Source organism: Lemur catta, chromosome 3, assembly GCF_020740605.2.
Source record: "Lemur catta isolate mLemCat1 chromosome 3, mLemCat1.pri, whole genome shotgun sequence".
Lineage (NCBI taxonomy): Eukaryota > Metazoa > Chordata > Mammalia > Primates > Lemuridae > Lemur > Lemur catta.
In genome coordinates this window covers 119,392,002-119,419,971 of record NC_059130.1, presented here as the reverse complement: position 1 = coordinate 119,419,971, position 27,970 = coordinate 119,392,002, and the positions used below count along the sequence as shown (strand labels likewise).

General features: G+C 53.2%; 1 protein-coding gene and 1 non-coding gene across 2 annotated transcripts in view; both read right to left on the bottom strand.

The window, feature by feature from the left end:
• Positions 1-27,970, bottom strand: part of CASZ1 (castor zinc finger 1) — a 145,750-nt gene that overhangs the window by 110,271 nt on the left and 7,509 nt on the right. Inside the window, exon 2 of the mRNA XM_045546163.1 lies at positions 3,114-3,274. The gene's annotated coding sequence lies outside the window, so the exon portion shown is untranslated. The remainder of the gene's footprint in view (positions 1-3,113; positions 3,275-27,970) is intronic.
• Positions 24,099-24,160, bottom strand: LOC123636232. Its single transcript, XR_006734429.1, has one exon. It is a non-coding gene; the product is annotated as a U7 small nuclear RNA (small nuclear RNA).

Below are 27,970 nucleotides of genomic sequence, written 5' to 3'. Positions count from 1 at the left end.
TTGAGACACGGTTCACATTTACAGCCACAGGTGGAGAAACTCTACGAACTTCTAGCTCCAGTCTCAGACCCAGCACAGAAGCCACGGAGCGAAGGCACAAAAGTAGCTTCAGTGCAGAGTCAGGGCCAAGGGCACAGTCAGCTGGGAAGTCCCAGCTGCTCTGAGGCTGACTGCTGAAAACAGGGCTGGGGACAAGGAGGCCATGGCCTTCCTCCACGGCCTTCCGCTACACTGACCAGGAGTTGGCGAACCCACTCTGTTGAGCCTTTCTTAGCACCCAGCACGGTTCCAAGATGGCGCTCCTCCTCTAATCCCTGGGATGCTACCCCCCTGAAAGCCATGGCTTGTTCTTGGCACCATTGGGCTTGGGGCCTGAGAGACACGGTAAGACACAGGGCCACCCGTCAGAGGGCTCAGAATGCTGGCATCATCCTGGGTCCTCTCTTTCTCTCACCCCATTCAATCCATCAGCGAGTCCTGCCAACTCTCTGAGCACACATGCAACTCTGTCCCCTCCCTGCCTGTCCACCTCTTCCTCGGCCCAACCACCGCCCTCTCACACCATCGGCTGCAGTGGCTGCTCCTCTGGCCTCCCAGTTTGGAGTGGCACCAGCCACCTTTTTAAAACAAAGATCACATCATTTTACCTCCCTGCTTCAAACCCTCCAGTGGCGTCCATCACCCAAGCATAAAATCCCAACTTCTCTACCAAGAGTCCCTGCATATCCCGGCCCCTCCCCTGTCCACCTCCCGGCCACTTGGCCTTTCTTTCTGGTCACTGAAGGTGCTGAGTTCATCCCACCCTAGGACCTTTAAGCTAGCAGTTCTTTCTAGAATATTCTCCTGCCTGCTCTTCAGATGGCAGTCCACTTCCTGTCCTTTGATCTTGGCTAAATGCCACATTCCCAAGAGGCCTCCACTGACCAGCCCACCTAAAGTGCCACCCAGTTGCTGCCCCTCATCTCATTCTCCACTTGTCCACGTTTGTGGGCTTGTTTGTTGTTGCCTCCCCCTACCAGACTCCACGAGAGCAGGGGCTGTCTGGTCCACTTTGCCCACCGGGGAGCCACTGGCAGACACACGACCCTCCGTAACCGTTGAATAAATGCAGCCAGATCTTCTGCAGAGGAGCCAGAAATGGGGAGAATCTGAGCCATGTCAGGCCCACAGACTTGACCTGAGCACGGACTTGCCCCCTCGTCCACACTGGTGGGGCAGGACACCTCTGAGACCACGGGTCACCCATGCCACAGAGGACCCCAGCCTACAGCCAAGCCTGGTCACTGGAAAGGCCTAGGTAAGTGAAGAGGGACTTGGCCACTGTATTCCCTCTTGGAGCCCTTGGAGTTGCCAAGCTTCATGATCAAGTCCAAGACAGTGATGCCAGGATGTGGGAGTCCCAGGGGACCCGTGGAGCCCATACCCCACACCAGGTGCAAATCACAGCTAGCATGGCCCCTGGGAGTCAACAGCGAGTGGAAACTTCAGAAAGGGAAAAACTAATGGGCATGTTTTGCCCAGGGAAAGAAGAAAACAAAAAGCCTACCACTGAGAACATAGCAGGCAAACATTACCCCCTCAAAGGGGGCTCCGTAGGCACTCTGGCAGCCTGCTCATGGGCGGGGTGCACAGCAGGGTAGGGTGAGACCCCCCCAGAGGTTCAAAGACACTGGAGCCTCCCTTCCCAGGACTCATGACCATCAGAGGAGGGGGACTCAGACGAGAGGAGCCCAGGAAGTGGGTGAAGAAGTACAGAGCTAGTGCCTAATCCAAGCGAGACTCCAGCACAACCCAACTCCCCCACAGCCTTTCCCACGCAGCAGTCTAAACAGCCCTATTGCCATCCAGGGGACAACAGCAGCATATGTGAAGTACGACGGAACAAGTCCTGGAGTGTGACTGCATTCTGGACACCAGGAAGAAGAGTCTCGGCCGCAGTTGCTCAACCACAGCAACCGAAAGCCACCTTTGCATCTGATTTGCAAATCTCTGGGCTGTATCCCAGGCTTCTGCTAGTCCCCAAGGAGGCATGGCCTGACATGAAGCAGCCCTGCAGCTTTGGGGACTTATCAAACCCCAGTGGGCACCAAGACACCCACCTCTGCTTCCTCACAGCGGGTTTCAAGTCCAGAGCGGCAGAGCTTGGCCACAGGAGAGGGGCAAGTCATGCCTGCCCAGGGCGACCAGGGGGAGTGAGAGCACAGGTAGGTGAGCCAGGGACGCTGACTCCAGCCTAGCATAAGCAGGAGAAGAGGCCTCAGCTTCAACCTCCACCCTAAGATCTTGCCCATTAACTTTACGAACACCCAATCCCTCTACGCTGGTTCCCTCAGGATCCCAAGAGAATAAAGAATAATGACCAATCTACAACGGGTCACCTGCTATGTGTCAACCCCCCACACTCAGAACTGCCACATTTGATACCTGCAGGTAAATATCTAACAGTATCAGCCCCGTAGACTACCCATTGCTGGCATAAGTGATTTGCCTTAGGCAAAGGGCTATTTCCAAGCCTGGATCAAAAGGCACCTGCAGCTTCTTCTGGAAGGAGGGTCCTGCCTGGGCCAAGGACCACCCAAGAGAACCCCAGCAAGTCTTCCCAGGACAGCTCCTACCACACGTGAGCTCAGAGCAGAGCAGCCTCTGGACACACAGAAAGGCTGGACCTACCATTCCCTGAGATGAAGTTTCAGAAATGACCTGAGGCTTAGATTCAGAGTAGCATCTGACCAGGCACGGGCTTCACCTGATCTACCTGCACACTGCTGGCACCATTTAATGTCACACTGTGGAAACACTGGGAAGACTCCTGAAAGTGAGTTATTCCAACCTTTTTATTTTACAGTGGGGACACCGGAGATCCAGAGGGGAGCAAGCAGTGAGTCGAAGGCAAAGCCAAGGCCAAAATGCAGGTGCCCTGCTCCTAGTCAGGGCTCTATTCTCGATCTGACAGTTTTTCACTTTCACTTATGGTGCTTAAACTACCACTGTCCAGGTCAGAAACCACTGAGAAAAGCAAGTCTAGGACCTAGGCAGTCTCCACCCCAAGGAGCACCCCCCAAACTGGCCAACCCATACTTCCTTGTGGCATCTGGGGAATGGGGAGCAGCTACCTTTGTGTCCCAAGAGGCCAAGGTCCGAAGTCCATTCCAACGCACACCACTGGGGAGCTGCAGGACCTCCTTGTAAAGGAGGGGTCAGTGGCCGTGGCGGCTGGAAGGGCAGGTGGGATGGGGCGGTCTTTGCCTTCAGTCAGTGAGGTCTGTTTGCCTACCTAAACAAGAAAAGAGAAGATTAGGCTACAAGTGATACCCACAAAGGCATCCCACACCGGAGGACAATGGAGGATCAGGTTCCGACACCTCGTGTGGTAACCAGCCAGCAAGGTAGGAGATTCTCAGCCCTGCCTGCCAGTCAGCAGATGACACTGCCATGGTGTGTGCCATGCCTGACCCTGAAGCCAATGTGCCCTTTGCACAATTATTAGCCAGTTGCTACGCAGTTGTCGCACCTAATAAAAGAATCAAACAGGCAGAGACAATACTAGGCCAATCAGGTGCCACCCAGGTAACAGCATGATCACACCCAAGGCTTGGCACCCAGGGTGAAAGGTCAGCCTGGCAATGGGTCAAGCCAACACTGGAAACAGATCAGACCCACACAACCGAATCAAGCCCTGGGCTCCCCAGTGCCTGCGCCCTCCAGACATTCTCTCCCTTGGCCAGCTCCCAGCTGCTCCCATGACCCCTGGGGTGGCCTTAGCGGAGTCTCTAAAAAAGGAATCAACAGGTGTCTTTACAGCTACCCAGGATGGTGAACTTGGCTTCTTCTCACTTCGCTCCCTCTCTCTCCATCCTGGTCCTGTGCTACTTTGCCTCATAAAAGGGAAAAGAGGGCGCGGGCGCACACCCTGAAAGGGGACTGCTGAGATACATTTGGGATAGGTGTTGGGACCAAAAAAAAAAATGGCCAAAGAAAGTTGGTGCCTTCCTACCACAACCTTTGTGTCAATTTAAGCAAATATTGTGGCGTTTCCATGGTGATTCCTGTTTTGAATATCCACTACACTCACTTTTTAAAGGGCTTTTCCTGTTTGCGTTTCAACTTCAAACCTGTAAATATTTTCAGCCATTTTCAGAAAAAATGAGCCCGTATGTGTGCAAACACAAACACACCACCTGATCTCGGCACACAACCTCCCCGGCCTGGAAGCCCAGGTTCATGGAGGCGAGAGTGGGGTGCAGAGAACCCAGAGGAGGCGCTCCGCCCACTCCCATGCCCACCCTGCACAGCCACCGGGCACCGGGCAGAGTGGCGCTGAACTCTGGTCCATTCCTTCCCCTTTTGCAGGAGGATTGCAGCATCCACAGAGGCCATGTGTTCCCAGAGTGTGTGAGCCGGCTCAGGCCTGACTCCACAGTGTGGCATGGTGTGGGCAGCTGCCCGGCAGGTTCTCCAACTTGGCCCAGCCCTCGGAATCCCCAGGGGCCTCCCGGGAGTGCACGAAGCCCTCCTCTCCTGCCTCCTGCCTTCCTGAGTGGAAGGAGGAGTTGGTCCCTTGAAGGTGAGGGCTTCAGAATTGGCCCCACCCCATTTTGGTGGGGCAATGCCACTGAGACCAGCTCCCTGGGGGAAGCTGTCACAGATGGACGGTGACAGTGGTGCAAGGCTTGGATCAGCCCAGCTCCCATCCCACCCCTCAGCACCATACAGGGTTAACAGCGGGTTTCCTGGTTTCCATGGATTCCCGCCAGGCCCCTAATGTGAGTTTCGTGTGATTTGGGGGAAGTGGATTTCCTTTGTTTTCCAGTTTGGGAATATTTTTTTCTTTAAAAAAGAGGAAAAAACACTTTAATGGGAACTTCAGGGCCACTGGGAGACTCACTCTTCTGGGCTCTGAAACGCCCCTGCCTGTTAGTCTGGCCCCCCCCCCCAAAGCCCTGGGCAGCCCATCCACCAACAGAATATCCCTGGGCTGGAGGAAGGGGTGCGTGGGACCACCTACAGCTCCTGTCCCCAGAATACTCTCCTTTTGGGGGTCTCCACCCCAATATCCCATCAAAACAACCTCACCAAAAAGCCAGCATCTCACAAAGGGGGCTGACACTCCCCCCTTCCAGCTTTGCAAAAGGGACATACACATTTCCCCAGAGAAAAGAGCAAGAGAAACACTTCCCTGACTCCTGGCAAGCAGCTAGAATGACCAGAGTCTGACCACACACCAATGGTGAACCATCCCAGTGTCTTATGTCCTGGTTCAGAAGGGGGTTCTAGTTATGGGGGAAGAGGGTGTTCCAGACCCTGGCAGGGCCCTTGTCTGACCTATTCCAGCTGAGAAAAGGGCCTTCCCAGGGCAGAAGGAGCTTCTCAGCTTTGGCACCAAGAACAACTGAATAAAGGGTGTGGCCAGGCCTCCTCCTCCTCTTCCTCAGTCTTCTCCATTCCTGCCATCCCCCAGCCCTGCCAGGGCGTGGCCTTGCTCTGGGACTGTCCCCAACCAAGTGGCCTGACCCATTTACCAAACCAGGGCACAGGCCTCAGGCCTTCCATGGACTGAGGCCCTCCCAGAGCACAGGCCCGGGGGCCAGCCCAAATCCCGACCGGTAGGTACAGGGCCCAGAGGCTGGGTCTCTGTGACTAGCAGCTCCAGGGTGCAGAGGTGAGACGCCAAGTTGCAGAAACAACATTGGGCCCAGAACCAGAAGACATGATTCTGAGTCCTAGTTCTGCCACTGAACCCACCGTGGCCCTCGGCCAAGCCAGCTAATCTCCCTACACTCAGTTTCCTCACCAGTCAAGCGGAGACCTTACCTTCCTTCTTCCTCCCAGCCAGCAGGCCGTGGGGAAGGCCAACGAGGGATGTGAAAGGGCGGTAACAAGTGCTCTAGAAATGGCTGGGATCACCACCACCCTCTTCTGAGCTTCTTCAAGGTAACCTTCCAGAATCTACTCCAAGCGGGCCCATATGCCCCTCTACCCTGCTCCTCATGTATCCTTTGTCACAGCATTTAAATCCACACTGGAATAAACTAATTTGTTCACAAGTCTGTCTCCACCACTGGATTTTTAACTCCACACGGGCAGAGACCAGGTCTTAATTATCTTTGCGTCCCCAGCATTTAGCACAACAGCTGGCCCACAGTGAGCAGCAGAAGTGTTTGTGGAACTGAACTAGTCCCTGACTGCATGTCAGAATCAGATGGGCCTGGCACCGCCCCATCCCTCCTCTCCAGCAGGACACTTCACTGGCTACTCTCACACTCCATTCCGTGTAGTTCCCCCAAGCCCCAGCCTGTGTCTCGGTCTCTCCCCCTCCTCCATTAGGCCCGTGAATTCGTAACTTTCAGGTTCAAGGGAACCTCTTAGTTATCTCATCTTCCCCTAAACAATTCCAATAAGAACAGACTGAGTACCTACTATGTGCCAGGTAGCATGCAGGGAGCAGAGGGCACCAGATGAGTGATTTTTACCCCCTGCCGAAAGGCCTATATGAGAACTAATGATATTAACCAACTGGCTGCCTTCTACTTGCCAAGCACCATGCCAAGTGCTCTAAATGCGAGATCTTGCCAAATCTTTACAACACAAAGGTAGGAACAATTATGGTCCTCATGGATAGATTAGGGAGAGCAGGCACAGAGATAGGAAGTGACTTGCCAAAGGTCATCCCGATCAGGTGCCGAAGCCAGGTCTGGTCTCACAGGCCCAACTCACCTCGAAGTTCTTCCTCCTCCCCTCCCCATGACCTCAGCAACCACCCACACTGATGCCATTTTCCCTCCTGAATCTCAGTTCTCCTGGCTTCAAAACGGGTCTGGGGCAAATCCCACAAAGCCACCAGAAAGCGCTGGTGAGATCACAGCCAAAGGCAAAGGCTGCTCAGGTGCTTCCATCTGGGCTGAAGGTGGGGGCCTTTGGTAACACACCTGGCAAGAAGCAGTAACCCCTGAACCTACCTTGTAAATAGGGTCTCAAGCTGTGGTCATGCCCATCGCTACCTGTCATCTGATGGGGACAAGGAAGCCACTCAGGAGAGGCCACCCTAAGTCAGGAGGTCCTGTGGGGATGGGACATTTCTTCTCTCCAGACAAGGGGCAAACCAAGAGGCTTTATCCTTTGGGGGGCAGAGATTTCCACTGCCTCCCCCACCACAATGAACATGTGATGCAGGATTGGGAAGCAATCCTGGGGTCACAGAACTCCTTGACCTTCATCTGGATGAATGTGTGTGTGAGGGGGCACCCACCATCTCCCCAAAGAGGAGACACTGGGAGGTGGCAGGGAGAGATCTACATCCGAGAGGATAATGGTGGAAGATCAAGTCTGGGTAGGGAGAGGACAGAGCACTAATGAGCATATTTCATAAACCACCCGGAGTGAAAACAAAAACACAGACGTGCACATTGCCCAACTTCAGGGCTGTATGGAAAAGGAAAAAAAAAACAATAAAAAAATCCACATCTTAATACAAAAATCCTACATGATGTGTTGTGGCACGAAAGTGTTTTTCACTGCATTTTTCATCTGTGATCTCACACAGCCTACGACGGGTACGCCCAATGCAGTAGGTATTTGATGGTACACAAACAGAGCAAACACATACACAATTAACCAAAGCAGTAAATATTCAAATCAGTCCAAGCTGGCATGTCATGGCTTCAGATGACCTCTGGAGATGGCTACGTTGGCTCTGCGAATGGGCCACTGTAGATTTCTGAGGCAGAGAGAAACGGGGCAAGAGCACTGATCAAGTGGAAGGAAGCGTGGAGTTCTGAACTCCACAAGCGGAACTCCCAGCCAGCTGGTTATGCAGCCTTTCTGCGCTTAAGGTGCTGTCCTGCTGCCGACAGGGGACAGGGAGGGGACCCACACCCCAGAGGCCCTTTCTACGTGTCATTCACCCCACAGTTACTATCTGTCTCCTTTTTGTTCCACCCCTCCCCCCTTTTAATTGTTGGATGAGTTTACAAAGCTGTGTGCCAAAAACAATCAACTCCTGGGAACAGAGTTATACAAAAAAGGGCGTGTCGCCAGAGGGAGACGGATATCCATGGAAACCACCACCTTTTCACAGCAACCTAGGTGAAGCTGGGGTAAGGGGACGGTGTGGGGGATGGGGAGATACACTCCACCCGGAACAGAGCCCCAGAAAATGCAAGGGTCGTGGATGGTCTATCCGAGGGAGCCAAATACAGTGTGGAAACCAGGAAGTGCAGCGTGCCAGAGACCACCATGAGGGCAGGGCTGTTGGAACACGCATGCATGCGTGCGCACACACATGTACATGCTACCACACGAGATCAATGGACAGCATGCCACAGTGTTTAAGTACACAGGCTCTGGAGCCAGACTGCCCAGGTATGAATTGAGGCTCTGCCACTCACAAGCTGTGTGACCCTGAGAAAATTACTTTAACCTCTCTGTGCCTCCGTTTCCCCAATAGGAAAATGGAGATAATAATAGTTCCTCCAGCATATAGTCATGAAGATTAAATGATTTATTATGTATAACATGCTAAGAAAAGTACCTAGCACATAGTACATGCTATAAAGCATTTAATAAATCAAATAGATCAAAAAGCCTAAATGAACAGAAGGGGGAAGGTTTCTAGACTCTGCCACAGTAGAGGAGGAAAACAATAATAGTTCATGTTTATTAAGCACTGTGTACTCAGGATTTTAATACATTAATATACATCATCATCACAAGATTAATATATATAATCTACGATGAGGCAGATTATTATCTCAACTGAGTTGAGGAACTAAGACTCAGAGAGGGATGGGACCCACCCAGGTCACACACTGGTAAATGATTCGAACTAGAGCTGTCTGACACCTAACAACTAAACTGCTTGACAAGGAGAGGGGCAAGTAGGGGGACGTGAGGGAGGGATGCGTTCAGGAATTCTCTTTCCATACTGGCCTTAGATACACAGCAGTAGGACCCAGACTCACTGTTCCCAAGCTTGCAAGGGAAAATGAAAATCCTCTGAGTCAGTGACTGCTGACAAACGGAACGAGAAGGAGCAGGAAAAAGATGAGGCAGCTAACAGGCCCAGGTGCCCACATTCTTCAGGAGTTCCCATCCCAGTCCTGACCCCAGGAGACCGACGATGCCCTCTGTACCTGCCCTCTGCCCAGGCAGGCGTCCCTGGAGGGCAAACAGCGGAGCATGGGGCCCACCTCCCAGCTACAAAGGTCCAAAGCCTGGGAAAGGTCTTATTTCCAGGTCAGAGCTCCGATAAACGACCGATTTTCTGCCTTCCCAGAACCTAGGCCAGATCCCTGGAGGGGATGGGGCACAGGCCTTTCCTAACACAAGGCCAGCCCCAGGGAGGCCCAGGAGGCCAAGGGCCGGGGTCAGAGGCTGCCTGCCCTGAGAAGTTTGGTCCTCGCTCTGCTCGGAGACCAGGCTTGGTGGCTCAGCCCTTTCTGCCATCGACCACCCAAACTCATTCAGATATTTCCTCTCTCACTTGCTTTTTAAAAAAAATTTAATGTTCTCTATAATTCATCCATCCCAGAAGATAATCGATAGAGCCCGTAATGAAAATCTGAGCCATATTTTATGATCCGCTGCGAGCAGAAAGGGCCACATCAGCAGGTCCGGTTTTGGCTCTCCCTATCCGTCTTGCCCACTGCCCTGGGGATCACTTCCCCTGCGGCCTGCCCCAGCCCTCTACCCGGAGCTCTGTCCTCGGCACACGGGAGAGCCGTGATCCTGGTATCCCTTCAGCACCCCGGCACTCACTCTGCCAACCCTGGTCACAGGATGGTCACCTGCCATTGCAAGGTCCTCCCGGAGCAGACCCCAGGCCTGGGATCCCAGCCCCACACCCCGTCCGGAATCTCACAACCATCTTGAGTCAGGGACCTTCCAGAAGCCTGAAGACCCTCACTAGGACCAGGAGGCCTGCACGGGCCTTGGGGAGCCAGGCCAGCCCCCACCATGGCATTCCCCACCAAGAAAGGCCACCTCACCTCTGGGGGCCTCCCTCCAGTGGGGGGCTCCAAGGTGCATCTTGGACCCTCTGGGCAGTGGAGGTGGACCAAGAATGTTCATCTTGGCTACCTCAAGCAAGTCCCTCCTCTCCCTGGTGTCTGGCCCCGTGGGATGAGGGTGTGCATGGGCCAGCCTGAGGCGGGCACTGGGGTGCTAAGGGGAGCAGCCCCCTCCTGCCCTGCCAGAGCCCATTGCGGGGGAGGGGAGACAGAGCCCCGCCCCTTGCCCTGGCACCACCACCACTGGGAGCCAATCAGCAGGCCGGGCCTGCTCCTCCCAGAATCCTTCACTGCCTGGCACCAATCAGAGCACGCCACAGCCCAAGTGCCAGGAAGGGCAACCCCAGCAGACCCAATCAGAGCCCAGAGGATGCCCCGCCCTCCCAGGGACAAAAATTCAAACCAGTGGGAAGAGTGTGATTGGGGCACATGGTGGACTACTATGCAGCTACTAAGACACAGCTACTTAGGCAGCTTCTGGTCATATGTGGCAACTGTGCCCTTGAAAGGTGGTGAACATGACTGAGGTACTGAATTTTTAATTTAATTTAATTTTAATTAATGAAAGTTTAAATAGCCACACATGGCCAGAGGCTACTATACTGGACAGCACAGGTTTAGATAGATAACTCATCGATGTTAAAAAAAAATTTTCTTAATAAAACATAAAAAGTATATTATCCCAAGGCAGTGGGAATAACCACTATTAGCTAGAATAACAGAAATAGTTAATATTTAAGTGTGCTGTGTGCCAAGCCCAGTGCTAAGTATTTTATATGAATCATCACACTGAATTCTCACCAGCCTATAAGATATATACTATCATTACCCCCACTTTATAGATGAGGAAACTGAGGTTAAGAAATGTTAAGTGACTTACCCGAAGTTATGTTGCTGTGTGGCAAAGCTGGGGCTTACAACCAGGATTTTCTGTCTCCCTAACTCATACTTCTCACTACCACACTACACATTTTTAAATTATTTTCTTTACACTTTTTTGTGTTTTCCAATGAGCCATGAGCATGAGTTATAAACAGGGAGAAAATATATTTTTTAAAAAGACCCTAAAAGGGGGCAGTTCCTTTTTCCCCAGGAGCAGAATGTACAAAAGTTCCTGAGGTCCCCAGCCAACTGGGCCGCCAACTGGTGCACAGAGAAAGGAGCTAGCAGTCGGGTCACAGGTCCCCTCTATTCCACAGGTTCCCACTGCCCAGATGCCCCGTACCCAGGAGGTGCAGAGCCCACAGATGATGCCGGGCCTGTGGTTCCCCAGCAGCAAGGCTGCCAGTGGGATCCAGCTTCCTCCCAGCCCCACCCGAGTCAGTTCCTGACAGGTTTCTCAGCAGTTTTGCAATCATAACCTAGGTCTACATCTGAAAGAAGGCAGCAGGCCATGGGGCTGTCTGCAAGTCAACCCACACTTCTCTTACCTTGGACCACCCCTTCCCACTACCTTCTAGAAGAGCCAGTACTCTTAGGGTAGCCAGGAATGCTGGGCCAGCAACCCAAGCCTGGTCTACCATCTGCCATGGCTAAGCAGGAAGAGGTTTGCTCTTCCCAGGAGTGACAGTCATTGCCCCCACACACCCTTCTTGGGATCAAATCTAGGTTCAGAACAAGGGGGACAAAGAAAATCCCCTTTAAAGGTCAGGGATGAAAGCAGAAGCCCCAGCAAATACTGGGTCCAGCTGGAAACGGAATCAGGGAGGATTGCAAGTTGTGTCTGCTTTGTCTCCATAGGACCAACTTGGGGGTGAGGGACAGGAAGTGACTGGCCCATTTGGTCTGGCTTCTGTTTCAGCCTTTTCCCCCCTGAGATGCACAGATTGTTCTGGTTTTGGGGCGGGTGGAACAGGGGTGGGGAGGCAGGATAAATGTCCTTACTTAGAAGTTTTTTTATTATTATTATGGATTTTTGGTTCCCTGCTGTCTGCAGTTCTCTGTCATTTCCAATCTACCTTAAGTTCCCCTCAGATTTATATATTTATTTTTTGGGTTGGTTTCAGGTGCTTCTAGTTTATCAAACAATCAGCCCTGTGAGGTATGCTGGGTGTTTCCAGAAATTACATCACAAAAAATCATGCAATTAAAGTGTAAGGGAAAAAAAAACATAGCTGTTGCTTAATTTTGTATTTTAATTAGCGACTTATTGTAAACGTAGACTTTTAAAATGGAGGCACCTAAGCAAAGCCAGTAAACAAGTTTTTCTAATGAATTAATTTCACCTCTTTGTTCCTCCTCCTCCTCCTTCTCCTCCTCCTCACCAGCCTAACTGTCACCTCCAGATTTTCTCTGCCCCTTTTTTTCCCTATTCCACTTCTTGATCCTTGCCCAACACATATTAGAAAAAGAACACCTCCCCAATAAAATCAGGAACACAGGCACCCAGGACTCCCACGGGAGCCCCAGCTTCTAGCCTTGATAATGGGGATGCTGGCTGAGGATATAACATGCAGTCAGCCGCTGCCCCCTGTCTGGTCACCAGCCCTGTTCGCCACTGCCAAGCCCCTCTCTGCTAGGCCTGGGGACCCCTCTGCTCCTGCAGCACACTGACTTCAGGAAGAGACAGAGAGGCAAGCCAGGAGCAGTGCTGACTGCCAAGGCCACAGCGAGAGGGTGGGGCCATGTGACACCTGGAGCCCAGCAAGAGCAAGGTGAGGAGACCTGGAGAGAGAGGGAGGCTCGGGCTGTTGTGAAACCCAAGGGACCTCTGGCTGCCTGGAGGAAGGAGGAGAAGGGGCATGGGAGGGAGAGAGGAGAGAAGCAGCCATTAGGAGTTCTGTCCCGGCCATATGGCAGCTGGGAGAAAGAACATACCCCTCAGTCCCAGGCAGCCCCAGAGGGCCAGATCTAGGCCACCACCATTAGCCAAGCACCCCCACTGGTCTAGAGTCCTGCTCCTCCACTCGCAGAAACTTCCCAGCTTGGGGGGCGTAAGTTAATGGGCCTCATCCAGCCTAGTTTCTGGGAGAGAGGGTGAAGGACAGGGTCAGAGCCTCCCTGCTCTTTGCCCAGCCCTACCATGCCAGGAAGGGCAGAGTGGTCCCCAGATGTCCTACCAAAGGGAAGGCCCTATATCAAGAATGGATACCACTGGGTGCCTCAATGTCCCTGTTCACCGGGGAGCACCTGGGCCCTCCTGTGACCCCAGAGGCTTGACCAGCTAAACGAGGGCAGGGTGTCCACCCCAAGCACCAGACAGGAGCACGCCTCCTCCCCAGCGCTGTCATCTCCAAAAACAACACAGAGACACGAGGGAGGAACAAGTTTGCTCTATAGACTCTCTCGAAGGGTGTCATGAGCAAAACCCCACACTGGCCACTTCTGAGCATGAAGAATCCCAACGGTGGGCTCTGGAAGGGCTGCCGCTTACCTGCCCACCCCATCTCAGATCGTCTTCGAGCTGGATCCCCTGTGCCTCTGCCACTAAGCTCAATCCAGGACTCCCTCCATTACAGTGGGGGGGGCACTACCACACTAGAGGGGTGGGAGCCTCAAGAAAGCTCTAGAACACCTGTTGGCAGAATCCTGGCCCCCACTCACTAAGATTCCCAGAGAAAGAAAGGAGGGGAGAAAGGAAGAGCCAGAGAGAGGAAGGGGCTGGACGCCCATGTCATCATGCACCGGTGGGAACCCAGACCCAACCCCACGACAGATCCTGCTCCGTTCAGCTTCAATCGGAAAGGAAAGCTCCCATCAAACGTAGGCTGGGCAGGGATGTGGGCACTGAGATTAGGGATTTGGAAAACCATCTGAGGAACCTGGCCCTGGGAAGACAGCAACAGGATTTAATACCTTATCCTGGCTGTCTGGTAAACACCCTGAACCGTCCCCACACTCCGTTAGGCAGCCTCGGATCCTCAGGTGTGCCGGCGACGGGCAGGTAGAGACAGACGTGGGCAGAGACAGGAAGGGAGGGAGTGTGGGCTTGGGGGAGGGGGCGGGGGCGGAGCTGGCCTGGGAGGACAGGATGGGTGGCAGCCCAGCCAGACAGTCAATGAGGCAGCTGACAGGTGCAGGGGGGACAGGGAGAGGGAGGGGAGAGCCGGATGCCACCGTCACACCCCAGGAGGCTGAGCGGGATGAGAGGCAGGGTCAGAGGCTGGTGGGCAAAAGGCCTAGGCCTTCTGGCCTCCTTTTCTCCTGGCTAAAGCAGAAACTGGGGAGGTGCTACAGATCAGGCACCAGGCTCCCCCAAACCAAACAGGCCAAGGCATCAGGTCCCCGAGTGTCCCTTTGGGTTACCCTCTCCCCAACTCACACACACACATACCCCATGCCAAAAAGAAAGTCAAACCACTCAAAATGGAGCTTCCTTCTACTGCAGACACGTGTTGGAAGAGGCTGTGAGGGTGGGGGACAGCCCTGGAGCTGCAGAGAGGCCTTGACCCTCCAGAGATGGGCTGGGGAGAGTTAAGAGTAGACAAGTAGAAAATGGGTTCCCCAGGGAACCCTGGCTGCTCCTCACGCGGTCCAGCGCAAACCATCTTATCTCTGACGCCAGCACAGAGTTCGAGCCTAAGAGAGCTGGCAGGTGCCAATGCAGAGGCTAGGCACTCCCGGTGCCCCCTCCACCACCGTGCCCACGAGGGGCACCCCACTAATCCTCTTTTCCCATTTCTGTCTGCTTGCTGATGTAATTACAGTTTTGGATTGAAATCCACCCAGAGTGTAACCCCCCTGCCTGATGCCTTCTCTAAATCCTTGGGTACACAGCGGTGCATCTCCCCACTCTCAGAATGGGAAACCATTTCAAAAGCTAAACAACAGGCCACTTATAAATGTTCTCATCTCTGACTCCTTTCAGCAACACTCTCAAACCTGCTCTGGCCGCGGCCGCCTCCACCAGCTCAGGGCCTCCCTCTCTGCCCCTCTGCTACCAACCCACAGCCACCAGGGCCTCCTGTGTACCCAGCAGAGGAAAAGCAGAGGTTCCTGGCCTGTGATGGGGCTGGGCTTAGAGTCCTTTGGCTTCTGCACATTCCCTAAGCCCCATGATCCCAAGAAATCCCATCCATAGCCCCTTGATCCAAAAGGACCCCAACGAGCCCCAGATGGAGAGTCTTCCTGCTCCATCGACAACCACACAGGGCTCTGGCCCTGCTGCTGGAGGCCACCCCGACCCTCAGATGTTTCCCACCACCTGGGTCAATGCAGATGCCCCTGCTCCAAGCGTGACCTATAAGCCTAGAGGAGCCACCAAGCGAGACGGAGGGCCTGTGCCCACCCTCCTCTGCCCCAGCACCAAGTTCCCTGCAACCCATGAGCAGAGTCCTAACACTCAGAGCTCATGCGATCGGCAGTCAAGAGGGTCCTTGAGTGTCCCGGGGAACCATCTCCACTCCAGTTTCTTACAGACTCCTTCAGTCGCTCTACTCCCGCCTTGCCAGCATCAACAGTTTGAATCTTTGCATTAAACACACACGTACACACACACACACACACACACACACACACACACACACGCTCACCCACTTGAACAAGGGAGAGAGAACACACTGAGAAAAGGCCCACAAGACCTAGGGCTGGAGCTGAAAACTGGCGACACAGGCGCACCATTTCCCCACACCAGGCAGGAGGCCAGAAAACCCTGGGCAATACATGCCGCAGACTCCGCCAGATGCTAGAACACTTGTTCGGCTCCCTACCCTTTGGAAGTGGGTCCCCCAGTGCATTGCTTTGGGCCATTGCTGCTGATAGTTTTTCAGAGATAAACAAACTGGTTTGGATAAAACAAGATCCAACCTGAATTCTTCACCCAAAATGCAAAATGAGAGTCTCCTATCACCCCTTTCTCTACCTACCTATACCATCATCCAGTTCCCTAAAATTCAGACAACTTGAGTTTTTTTCTTATTTTAATTCAGTCCTCTAGCTTCTGGGTTTAAGGACACTACCACATCTGGGACCTCTGGCTCAGCCTGAAGGCACGCCGGCTGATTGAGGAGGCCCTGCTCTCAGTTTCTCCAGTGTGCCTGGGAGCCTGTGCGGGGCTGGTTTCTGGCCTGGGTCCTTTTCCCTAGTTCCTTTCAGGCTCAGAGTTTCCTCAACGCTCCGGTTGTCCCCTCAATCTTTAGCCCCTTTCAAAGGGCCAGGTGTGAACTGGACAACTGGTCTACTTGCCCTTTCTAGGTGCAGAGGAAAGAGGCTGCTCCGTTGCCCTTAGGGCTTCCCACGTTAACAGAGGCCCAACGTCAGGACAGGAAGGAGGCCAAAGGGCAGAGAGGGAAGACGAAGCCCTGAGGTCTGTGGCCACGTGTGTCTCCCTGCCAGCCCGGTGTGTGACAAGCCCGCCTACACCCAGAGTCATTCATGCCTGACACGCCCTCACCCACTGCCCCGTCCCACCCAGTCAGGCCCCCAAGGACCCCACGCCCCTCCACGGAACACCCTCTGCTTTCTGTCCTGAGCTAGTCTGGAACCTCTGCCAGGGCTCCTGCCTCCCAAGTCCCTATCAGTGGGGTCTGCTCGGTCCCTGTAGCTAATTTACACCCGTCAGGGTTTAAAATAGCAGAGGCATAAATGAAAAGTCCAATTTCTTCAAATTTGCATTGTAAAACCATCCTTCAACTTCCTTGAAATAAATTTTACTATTTTATTAGTGCAAACAAAATGGTAATAAAACACTAATACAGCGTCTTGTATCCAGGGGAAGAGCTAAAATTAACATAGAGCGAGCAGTGTTTGCTATTACATTCAATTACCTTTTTACTTGAGATTTACATTCTCATCCCCTTAATCTCCATAGTAGTGGCTTCAAAATCATTCCTCCCAGGCTCTGCCCTTCCGGAGCCCCCACAGCTGGAAGCCAGGCCTCCTGCCCAGATGGTGCTCACCCCGGGCATGGAGCCTGCCCCTTCTCCACAGCTGCCTCTTGTCACAGGGTACCACTTCTCTCCCCTGCTCGTAATTGTCTCACGTCTCGGCCTCTCAGTACTCGGCAAGTTCAAACCAAAGGGCTCCAACACGAGACACATCCAGACACCCAGTTATCAATACGCAGGTGCACAGGGCACGGGCTGGGGGCACTGCCCGCTGTGCCTGAAAGGGCTCTCCCTGGTACAAGACAGGGGCGGGAGCTCCTGGGAGCCTGCGGGAAACTGGCATCTCTGGTTTGACAGGTTGTGGGAGAGGGCTTGCTGCATGGCACAGCTGCAGACTCTGATTGTGGCAGGAAGCTCCGGCAGTCCTGAGGTGGGAAGGGATGAAGGAACTGGGTCCAGCCCTCTTGCTCTATCTAGATGGCAAAGCCGAGGTCTTGGGACATGGCTGCCTGCCGGTGGCAGAGGTGGGGCTGCAACCCCCTCGCCTGTCTCCCCGTCCAGTGCTCTGTCCTGGACAGAGACATTAGTCGCCCCAACCACAGCCACAAAATCTGACACTCTAGGACGGTCCCTTTGTCTTCCTGAAGTAGAGGGAAGCCTGATTCCACATGTGGAACTCGCCAGTCCTGCCCTGAGCCACTAGGGGAGACGACCACGTTTCCAAGTAGCCCAAAGACTTGGTCCTAGTTCTAAATCTGTCACTGACTAGCTGTGGGACCTTGGCTAAGCAATCTCCACTTTTGGGGCCTCAGTTTCTTCATCTGGAAAGCAGGACAATCACCTGTGAGCTGCCTTCCTCACGGGAACAGTCATGATGATGGAAAGATCAAGAAGGTGCTTCTGAGCCCACTCGAGCCTCAGCAGCTCAACAGGGAATCCGTCCTGAGCACGGAACAAGGCCGACAGGGCTGGGAGTTGGGTGTCCCAGTCCCAGGCCAGGCCACCTCAGTCCTCTGGGACTTCACCCTTCACCCCTACGCCTCCTTCCTCTTACTGGTCAAACCACTGCCAAAAAAAAAGACCCCTACGTTATTCCCACAACCAGTCTGAGCGGATTTGGAAGGAAGAAGTGCCAATCAGCCCTTGGCTCCAGGCCACGGCACAGGTCCACTCAGAGAGCAGATTTGGGGCAGGGGGACAAAGTGATACGTGCACAAAATGGAGGTTAAGGCTCCCCATCAATTTTACTCTGCCTGGCTACCACATAACCGTGGGAAAAAGCGATTAAGACCAAAGGGACACACACACACACAAACACACAAATGCAATCACACACACAGTCTTATATGCAATCCCTCACACAATCACACACAATCGTTCACACAATCTCACAATCACACATAATCTCATACCCAATCACGCATATTCATATACACAATCACACACTCATTTACACACATGATCATACACAATCTCACCCAATCACATATAGTCTCACACAATCACATTCACACAACCATTTACACACAATCACACACAGTGACACACAATCACACACAATCTCACACGTATCCATTTCCAACTCTCCTCTCCCAAGGTCTTTCTTCCTGAATCCAATCTTTAAAATGTCTTCCAAGGGACAGTAGGAACAAAGTTCCAGTCCAAACTGGTACAACGCAAACCTGTCCTTGCCCCTGATCCACATGGAATTCTGAGTCCCACTAGCAGGCAGTGGCTTCTGGGACATCAGGAGGTAAGAATCTTCTTTAAACCCAAGCGGGAGTGAGGGCAGAGGCAGCTGGCAGTTGGGCACCCCTGGCCCGAACACCAGAGAGCAGCCCATCCATCGTCCTTGCTCCCACCCAGCCACCGTCCCCAGCCCCCAGCCCTTCCTTCCTGGGCCCCCCTCCATGCCACCCACATCACATTCTGGCCCCGAGGTGAGCGTCACGACACAGCTTTCATGTTCTGCTAGTAAAAGGCGAAACCCACTGCAAGAAGCAAAAGCAGCAACCCCACACACAAAACACCAGGGGTTTTATTTGGTTCAAACTGGTCCTCTGAATTTTTTCCTCCTTATTTTTTTCTCCCCACCGGTGAAACAAAAGAAAGTTTGTTGTTGAGGTTCAAACGTTTCTTGGGCCTTGTCCGAGTTCTACCTTGTTTTTCTTTTCTTTTCTGCCTCCCCCCCACCCCCACCCCGCCTTCCCTGCCTCCCCACCTTGAATAAATAAAGCGCCCGAAGCTGGCACCGGCTGGTAAGGAAAGTACAAACTATCTCATAATTTTATAATTTTTTTTAGCACGCTGGCCTAGAGTTTTGGGCAAAGGACAAAAGCTATTGTTGAACAGCACAACACGAAGGTCTGAGTCACCGATACGCCTCGGCTTCTCGAGATCTCATAGGTTTCTGTGGCTGGCAGAGCCGGTGAGCTCAGCACCCTCGGGGGCCGTGGGTGCAGGCGCCCTCTCGCCTGGCGCTGCCCCGCCCCCTCCCCCTTGCCAGGGCTCCCTGCTGGGCCGACACATCGGCTTTGTTGGTTTTTAATCATAGGGGGGAATTTAAATAAAATGTTGTGAAATAAAAAACAAATCACCGTAGTCCCACCACCCTAACGCTATAATTTTCATTTTGGAGGATTACCTTTCAAGCTTTGTCCATAAGCATTTGTATTTTTATACAGTTTCTATCGCGGCGTTCACAACACTTGGCATTCGGTATTTTTTTTCACTCGTATAATAAACATTTTTCCATGTTTCGAAATCATCGTCAGGATGATTATTTGTATAGGTGACACAGTTATTTATTCCGCCGTGTTATTCTTGGGCTGACGCTATGAAGTGAGAGGGAGAGACCTCTCCTTGTATTGAATCATTTAACCACAAGATTCAAACCAAGGTGGGGGCTTTGACGCCTGAATGATCCCAATCACCTTGGCCGTGGGGACCTGGCTTTGGAGCGTGTACCTGGAGGACGAGCAGAGGTCCCACCAAAACCCTGCTCACCATGAGCCGGGCCACAAACCTCCTGCTCTGGTGCCCGGAGAGACGCGGGTTCCAGCGACGGCCCTCATCCTCTCAGGTGGACCTTCACTCCCACAAACTGCCCTTCCTCTTTATAAAGCGCCCTGGCAGCAAAAGGCCCATGACAACACTCGGCTCTCCGTTTTTATATCTGAATATCTCAAAGCACTTAGCAAAGACTTTCATTTTCTCATTACCCCAAGGAGAGGAGGTCATTCGGGAAAATGGTACAAATATTCCCATTTATCAAAAGCAAGAAGGAAGTGAGTTAAAAGGAAAATTCTACCACCTCACTGAGCCAAACCAACTCAGGAGAGAACACAGGGGTCTTGCGTGCCTTTCCAGTCACCCAGTTTGCCTTCTCCAGAGCAACTTCAGGAACCCCATTACCGAAAAGCTGGCCCCGAGCCAAAACCGGGACACTATTTTGCCGAGAATCAATCACTCCCTGGTAGCCCCATCTTGGGAGATCCTATTGCATCCAGGGCTTCAACCCAAACATATTCTCTTCTGATTGTAATTATGTAAAATACGTATGGTATAAATATATACAGTCACCAAAGGAGAAAAACACTAGACGGAAACACACTAAATACTAAATAAGGTTGTATTATGATAGTTAAGTTGGGGTGAATTTTTTTCCTTTTAACTACTTTCAAAAACTGTTTAAATCATGGTTCCATTTCTCTGTGCATGGGGAAAACCATGCATTTCAGAGTCAGACCAACCTCCGCTGAAACCCTGGCTCTCTTGCGCGAGCTGGGTGAACTCCATAAGTTACTGAACCTCTCGGAGCCTTGCCTGCTGCTGGGCACGATGGGAATCCAACCACTATCTGCCTTGGGTCCTTCAATCCCACAAAAAGTCACAGCACAGCTTCTGACACACAGTTGGCACTTGGTAAATGTCTGTTTCCTTTCTCTTTTAATAACATGAAAATGTAAAATTACTCTGTTCACTTGCTGCCTCTCGAGGGCAAAAGCAAGACCCGTCACCTGCACCCTCTCCAACTTCCTCCACATCCTCCACCCGTCTCCTTCCTCCCCGGGCCCCAGCAAGTCCCCAGCACACAGGCCTCGGGATGCTGGCCCCTGCTCGCCCGAGACTCACCTGGAGGGCGAGAAGGGGGCTCTGGGATGAGAGAACAAGCCCCTCCTCTGACCTCTCCACTAGAACAGGCCCAGCCCAGCCCCTCCAGGCAACACACGGGCCTCGTGCAACGATTCGGAGGACAGGGCAATCCCTGGGTTTGCACCTTCTTGGCAGCTGCCCTCCAGGAACAGGTGCCAGGCTGCAAAGGCCACCTGCTCCTGGGGGAGGGCAAGGGCCACACACCTGTCTGTGAGGAGAAGCCAAGGAGAAGCAAGATGGCGGCCCGCGTCTGGGAGTCGGCCCCTCCCTGGGCCAGGCGCCTGGGCGTCCAAGAGCCCAGCCCTGGGCATCGCAAGCCTTTCCCCTGCTCCCTCCAGGGCTCTCTACTGGGCGGACGTGTTTGCCTTGCTGGTTTGGCAAGTATGCCTCAACAGACTTTTGGTGGCTACAGCCTCAGGGCTGGGGCTCCAGCCTGGCCTTGGGGGTCCTGGAGCCCAAATAGAGGGACAGGCCTGACCCTCCGCCTTCCTGCCTTCATGATGACAGATGGGGAGGACAGAGCAGAAACAGTAATAGTAGCAATGACAGCTACCCTCTGTTACCACATGCCAGGCTTGTGCCAAGAGCCCAGCATTATTTCATTTAATCCTCATAGCAACCCCATGCCACAGGCGCTATTATCAGTCCTCCTTTACAAATGAAGAAACCGAGGCTCAGAAGAGTTATTGATATGTCCAAAGTCACAGTCCTAATAAATGAGGAACTGGGGATTTGAACCCATGGACCTAACCACTATTCTCCCAGCATAGCTCCTAAAGCAAGCAGACTCCCCCAGCCTCCTCCAGAAAGGGGCACACAAGAGGTGGCCCCAGCCGCTGGGGGACACATATGCCCCCACAGAGCAGGCTGTAATTCTGCCCAAACGAGTGCTTCTCTGTGCCTCTTGACCCCCAGGAATAGGAGAGATGCTACACCTCCACCAAGAGAGGGTGGCCAAGATAAAGAGATGTCATTTCACAAACCTGGGCTATGACAGGAGGGACATCTGTGAGGCGGCAGTATTTCCCTCCCTGGAGCTCTTGGGAATGTTTAAGTGGGGAGGTTTAGGGACATGGGACCCTTGCTGAGGGCCTGGTACCAGGAACTATCTGTTGACCGATTTACTGGTGTGGACACAGTGGAAAGGAGCATTATGGTGGGGGAAGGGGCAGGGCAGGTCCCTCGGTACACGTGAACCCTTAAAACTGCAAGTCTTCCTTGCACTCCAGGGATAATGCCAACCCCAAATGGCGCACCTTTCCTTTTACAACTGCAATAGGTCTCTCATAAGAGGCTGGATGTGGGGAGGGCACCAGACAAGGCCCCCACGGCATGGGCCACCGGCTCCCCGGTTGCCAGAGCAGAGGTCCTGGGACCTACCAGCAGGTCCCAGGAAAGCTGGTGGAGCCCAGCAGTGGGGGGGCCCGGGTGGGTCACTCGGGACAGACAGTCTCCAATCGTGCTGAGCACAGCACATGGCTTCATTCAGGAACCCAGAGTAAAATGTACAGCTGGGTCTAGAGTTGATTCAGCCCTTAACTCGTTCGGGATCGCTGGCGGCTTGGAGCCACAGAGGCGGCAAGGGGAGGGGGGTGGCCACCTGGGGGAGGGGGTGAGGCTACAGGGAAGGTGGGGGGCAGGCTGGGGTAGAAGCCCTGCTGATAATGTCGATACATACAAAAAGAAATCATAATTCTTTTCAAAATCCCTGTAAAACAAGCACTGGGAGTTTAGGGAGGGATGAGTGTGTATTAGGTGGTGGGTGGAGGGTGGCGGAGCTTGTTTTCTACCCACTGCCAAATTCTCATTTACTGTCAGCTCCAATCCATTTGGAACTCACTGACTCAATTGCCTTTTCACGGGGAAAGGAGCCTGCACAATGCAGGGGACTTTTCAGCCCCACATTAGCACACAGGGCACTGGGCAATGTCCGGGAATAAACACACACATCCCTCCCAGAGGCCACTGCCCCACCCCCACCCCCAAAACACCCAGCCAGCCCTGCCAGGCCACATCTGCTCACCCCTATTTTAAAATTTCGGGTTGTATTTATTTTTTTTTTCAATGGCTTGGCCAGTACAGGAGAGTGTATATGTGTGCGTGTTTGTGCGCACATGAGCACACTTATGTGTGTGTTGGGAGGAACAGGGTTCTAATCACAAGTAGAAGGACGTGCAAGAGTTCATTCTGGGGCAGTTTCAAGCCTTCCTTTTGCCCAAAGAAAGGAGGAATGGAAAGAAGAAATCCAAACTGGGTTCCCAGAAGAAAAGGATTTGGGGAGGTTCATTTAAACTAATTTCTGGAAAGGGTCAGTTATGGATAAATCAGCATTTGGTGGGGGAGTGTCCCTAAGAACTAGGCAGTCACAAAAGCCCTTCAATAATCACTATGAAAATAATATCAAAATTATAATCATTATGATAATGGCGGCCCCCATTTTTCAAGTGCTCGCGCTGTGCCCTTACCCTACAAAGTGCTGACCGCATCCCCTCGGTTAATGATCACAAGAACCCAATGAGGCAGGCATTGTGTACTGTCAGTCCAATTCCACAGGATCAGAGAGTTAAGACCCTTGCCCAAGGTCACAAAGATCCTAAGTGGGAGAAGATGGGTTTTAACCCCGTTCTGCCTAACTCCCGATCGGCCGTTTCTCCTGCCCTGGGAGAAGGAGAGCTGCGGCAGGATGGGAAGAGACGACAGCCCAGCTCCACGGAGGCCTTGGCTCCAGGTCGGGAGTCCCCAGGGATGTCTGGGGGCATCCCTGCTGCCCAGCCCTTCACTGCGGCTCCATCCCTGTCCCTTGGGGGCACATCCGTTCAGCCCAAGCTCGGAGGGAAGCGCCCCTCTGAGGGAAGCTTCCAGCAGAACTTTGTGCAATGATGGAAATGTTCTACGTGCGCTGCGCACACCACATGTGGCTCCGGAGTACTTGAAATATGGCGGGTTCATTGAAGAACCAAATCTTTAATTTAAGTTGCCACATGGGCTATCGGCTACCATATTGGACAGTATAGACCCCAAACTCTCTAGCTACCCGCTTTCCTCCCAGTGCAAGAGCTATTTTGGAAGTAAACTAAAATCTCGTCAGAAGACAGGAGCATGGCCCTGACCAGGAAGGCCCCCACCTCAGCCACCAAGCCCCTCCTCCACACTGTCACGGCCTTTATTTTTGTTTTTGGGTCTTCTGGTGAGGCCTGGAAAACCTGCTAGACAGATTCTAAAAGAGCTGTAACACCGTCACAGCCTTTCAAACATGACCAGTCAGCCTCCAGCTTCTCTGCCTACCTGCCTTCCTCCCTCTCTTTCTTTCTTTGCTTTCTATCTTCGCTTCCTCCTTCCCTCCATTCCTTCCTTCCTTCTTTCCCTCTCTGTTCCTTACTCTTCCCATCCTTCCTACGTTTCTCCTTCCTTCCTCCCTTGCTTCCTCCCTTTCCTTCCTTCCTTCCTTTCTTTCCTTTCTCCCTCCTTCCCTCCATGTCTCTCTTTCTTCCTTTCTTTCTTAGAAAAAAGCATCAGTTTAATTAGATAAATCCTCCGAGCACGCGGCCTGGAGTTCGTCATGGAAATTAACCTGCTCCCAGATCTCAGATAGTGAAACAGGAACCGGGGTGTTTTGGCATAGCACAGTGAAATGGGAGAGGCCGATGGGGTTTCATACACCTCATCTTCCATAAGCGCCCCTTGCCCCTCCAGCGCCCCCCGCCCCACCGCTGTGTGCCCTTGCCTGCTTGGGTCACTGCCTCCACGGGACTCTGCCTCTTCCCCAGGCCCTGCCCTGCCCCCTCACCCAGGCCTGGGGGATGCCCCCGGGGCAGGTGGGAAACCTTGGAGTCAGGTGCTAAAAGGAAACTGGTCATCCCCAGCCCTCTGGCGAGGCTTAGCCCCCGCTGGTCTACTAATCCTCCCACCCTCATCCTGCAGCCCCTACTACGGGCAGTGAAATAGCGCTCAAAGTGGAACCTCAGCAACTGTCACCTATAATTACTGTCCTTTCATCCAATCCTCACAGTCCAGAAGGTAGGAATTCCAAATCCCATTTTGCAGATGTGGAAACAAAGGATTAGAGGAATTAATTTTCCCAAGTGGGAGAAACACGGCTCGCATGCGGCTCAGCCTGGCTCCAAACCCCATGTTCTCACCCCTCTGCCAGCCACACCACCTCCCTCATAGGGGAGCCCTCACGTGCAGGACTCTGGGACTCTTCCAGCACCCAGAATCAGGCTCCCATAGCCACAGTCCACCGGCACCACGGGCCAGTTCCCAGGGTCTGCCCCCTGCCCCACTCCACCCCCGGCCTCCCACCCCAGACAGCTCCCATGATTAGCCTCCTTGGCCCACAGAGCTCCAGCAACGCCCAGTCTGACCAAAACAGGAAAGAGAGACCAATGGTCCCTGCCTCACTTTGGTACTGACTCCACATGTTGACACAGTCTTCCTCCTCATCCCCTCCAGACCCAACGCTAAAAATACCAGGAGGATGCCAGGCAGCCCAGGCAGGTGAAGGTGACACACAAAATGTTGAATTTCTGACCAACACCACATCGCCCCACACTTAATGGGATCCCAGCCCCCAGACACAGGGAGGGCAAGCTCCCCATTCCCCTACCCACAGCAATCCCTGGTAAGCAGCAAGCACTTCCCATCCGCCCCCCAGGGGCCTGTAACACACACCGGTACCAGGCTTGCTCTAAACATTTCACACGTCTTAGCTCAGCTGACCCTCACATCAACCCCACAAGGTAGGCACTACTATTCCCATTTTACAGATGGGAAAAACCAAGGCACAGGCTAGTTAAGTAACTGATGCAAGGTCACACAACATTGATCCCCAGCTAATTGGCTCCAGAACACATAATCTACAATACATATAGCTCCTCAATGACCCTGTGGGCTCCAGAAACACAAAACAGCTAAGCACACCCCACATCCTGAATGGGATCTCCCTTTCTGCCTGCAAGGCAGCACTCTCCAACTCAGCTCCAAGCTCCCAACGATAAGAGACCCAACACACGATGTGACACAAAAATGCAACCCCAGCACCACACACTACATGCAGGCCCATGGCTTCGTAGAATGGAATTCACAGGGGTCCCCTTTGAGACTGATACCATATCATATAAAACCAGCTCATCTGACATTGGGGACACCCTGCACTTGACAACGCAACCATGATAAATTCTTCATTACATTTAATTACTTTCAAAAGACTTTCACAGCTATAAGCACAGCCAGCTGTCAGGACACCCCTATGAGGGTGGCAGGGTCAGAGGCTATTTGACAAGAGAGGAAACTGAGGCCCAGAGAAATAAAATGACTTGCCCAAAGCCACACACACAGGGACTTACTGCAGAGACAGAACTGGAACGGGGTCTCCCAATGCCTAGCCTATCAGGCCACATCTCGCAAGACCCTAAGAGCGGAGCTTGGAAAGGCAGGAGAGTGGACAGATAGACCTCAGTGGAGCTCTGGACCACCCCTGTCTCACCCCGTCCCCCATCCCCAGCCAGAGATGCTGGGGCTTGATTCATGGTCTCCCCAAGGATCAGATTTCCCTGAAATTCCCAAGGGAGCTGCTTGGACGAGTGGGCCCGGAAATGGCCCTCACATAGCGAGCTGCACAGCTGAGCTCCCCAGGGGCGAGGGGGGCGGGTGGAGCTGGAGACGCTGGCACAGCCCCCGTGGGTACTCTGCCAGCAATTAGTGCTGGGGAAGGGTGCCAGCCTGGCAGAGCTCATTCCCCCACCCCTTCTTCTCATTTACACACGCGTGCGCTCGCACACACACATACACACACACTCTCACACACACACTCACCCACCCAGAGATCAGCAGTAGACACAGCGAGGTGTCCTTTCGGTAAATCTCATCGGCAAGGCATACTCGGGGCATGCAATTTGGCCATTACTGCTCTTAAACAGCAGAAAAGCAGGATCCACTTGTCATGAACTCACCCCACTCTCACTCCGGGCTTCCCACCAGCTCAGGCATCAGCCTGCACCCCTAACTCCCACATACCCCCTTTGCAAGCTCCCCCAAAGTTGCTTTCCAAAAGAAACACAAAGTTAAAAATAATTTTTTAAAACTAACTACTGTAAGTCAAACCTGAATTGTGCTATTCTCCATGCTGCGACCTCTCTCCCCAGAGAAAACTATCCAAGGTTCAAGCATGACCTTGGCTAAGACCCTTCCTCAAACATCCCACGAATCCCAGAGAACATCAGCTGGACAAGGGGGAGGCTACCTTTGGCCTGGCACGGGGCACCTACCTGAGCAAGTGGGGTTCTTCAGGCGGCAACCTGAGTGTTGGCCCTGATCTACCTATGGGGTCCCCTGTGTGCCAGTGTGACAGCACTCTCCTCTCCTAGTACAGAGGCAGAGAGGTGGGAATGGGGGTGAGGACCAATTTGGCCTCCTCCCTCCCACCCCATCCCAGAGAACTGGAAAGAAGCCCACCAGAGCAAGGGACCCTAGGGGGTCTTAGGCTGGGTTTATAAGATCCGTGAAACCCCTCAAACTATAAGCAATATTTATGTTTATGATAAGATTTTTTTTATTAAGCGGATTCTCAGAGGGGGCACATGAACTCAAAAGAATGGGCAAAGCACAGCCCAGAGACCCCCCACCACGGGCTCAGCAGTGCCTCATGCCCAGGAGGCCAAGGATGGAGCGGGCAGAGAATACGGTCTGGACTCCCACCGTCCCTGTTGCAAATGTCCCTGATTGGCTGCCTCCCCCCTTGGGAGCTGCCTCCAGCCTCATGCCCACTTTGCCTAGACTCTGGTCACTGGGAGGGCTGGCTTCTGGGCCGGTGCCCTCCTGCCTGTCCGCCAGGGCTGCCTGCCCAGCCGGCAGAGAATCACACAGCAGAGCCCACCAGCGGGGAGGAGAGGGGAAGCCAGCAGCCGCTCGCCTTGGAGAACCTCGTGGATCCTCTAAGCCACCTAGTGTCCAGAGCTGAGCTCTGGCCGCAGCTCTGTCCCTGCCGCTTCCTAGAGCAGCCACTTCGGGGGAGCCCAAGGGGACAGCAAGGGGAAGCCTGGAGTAGGA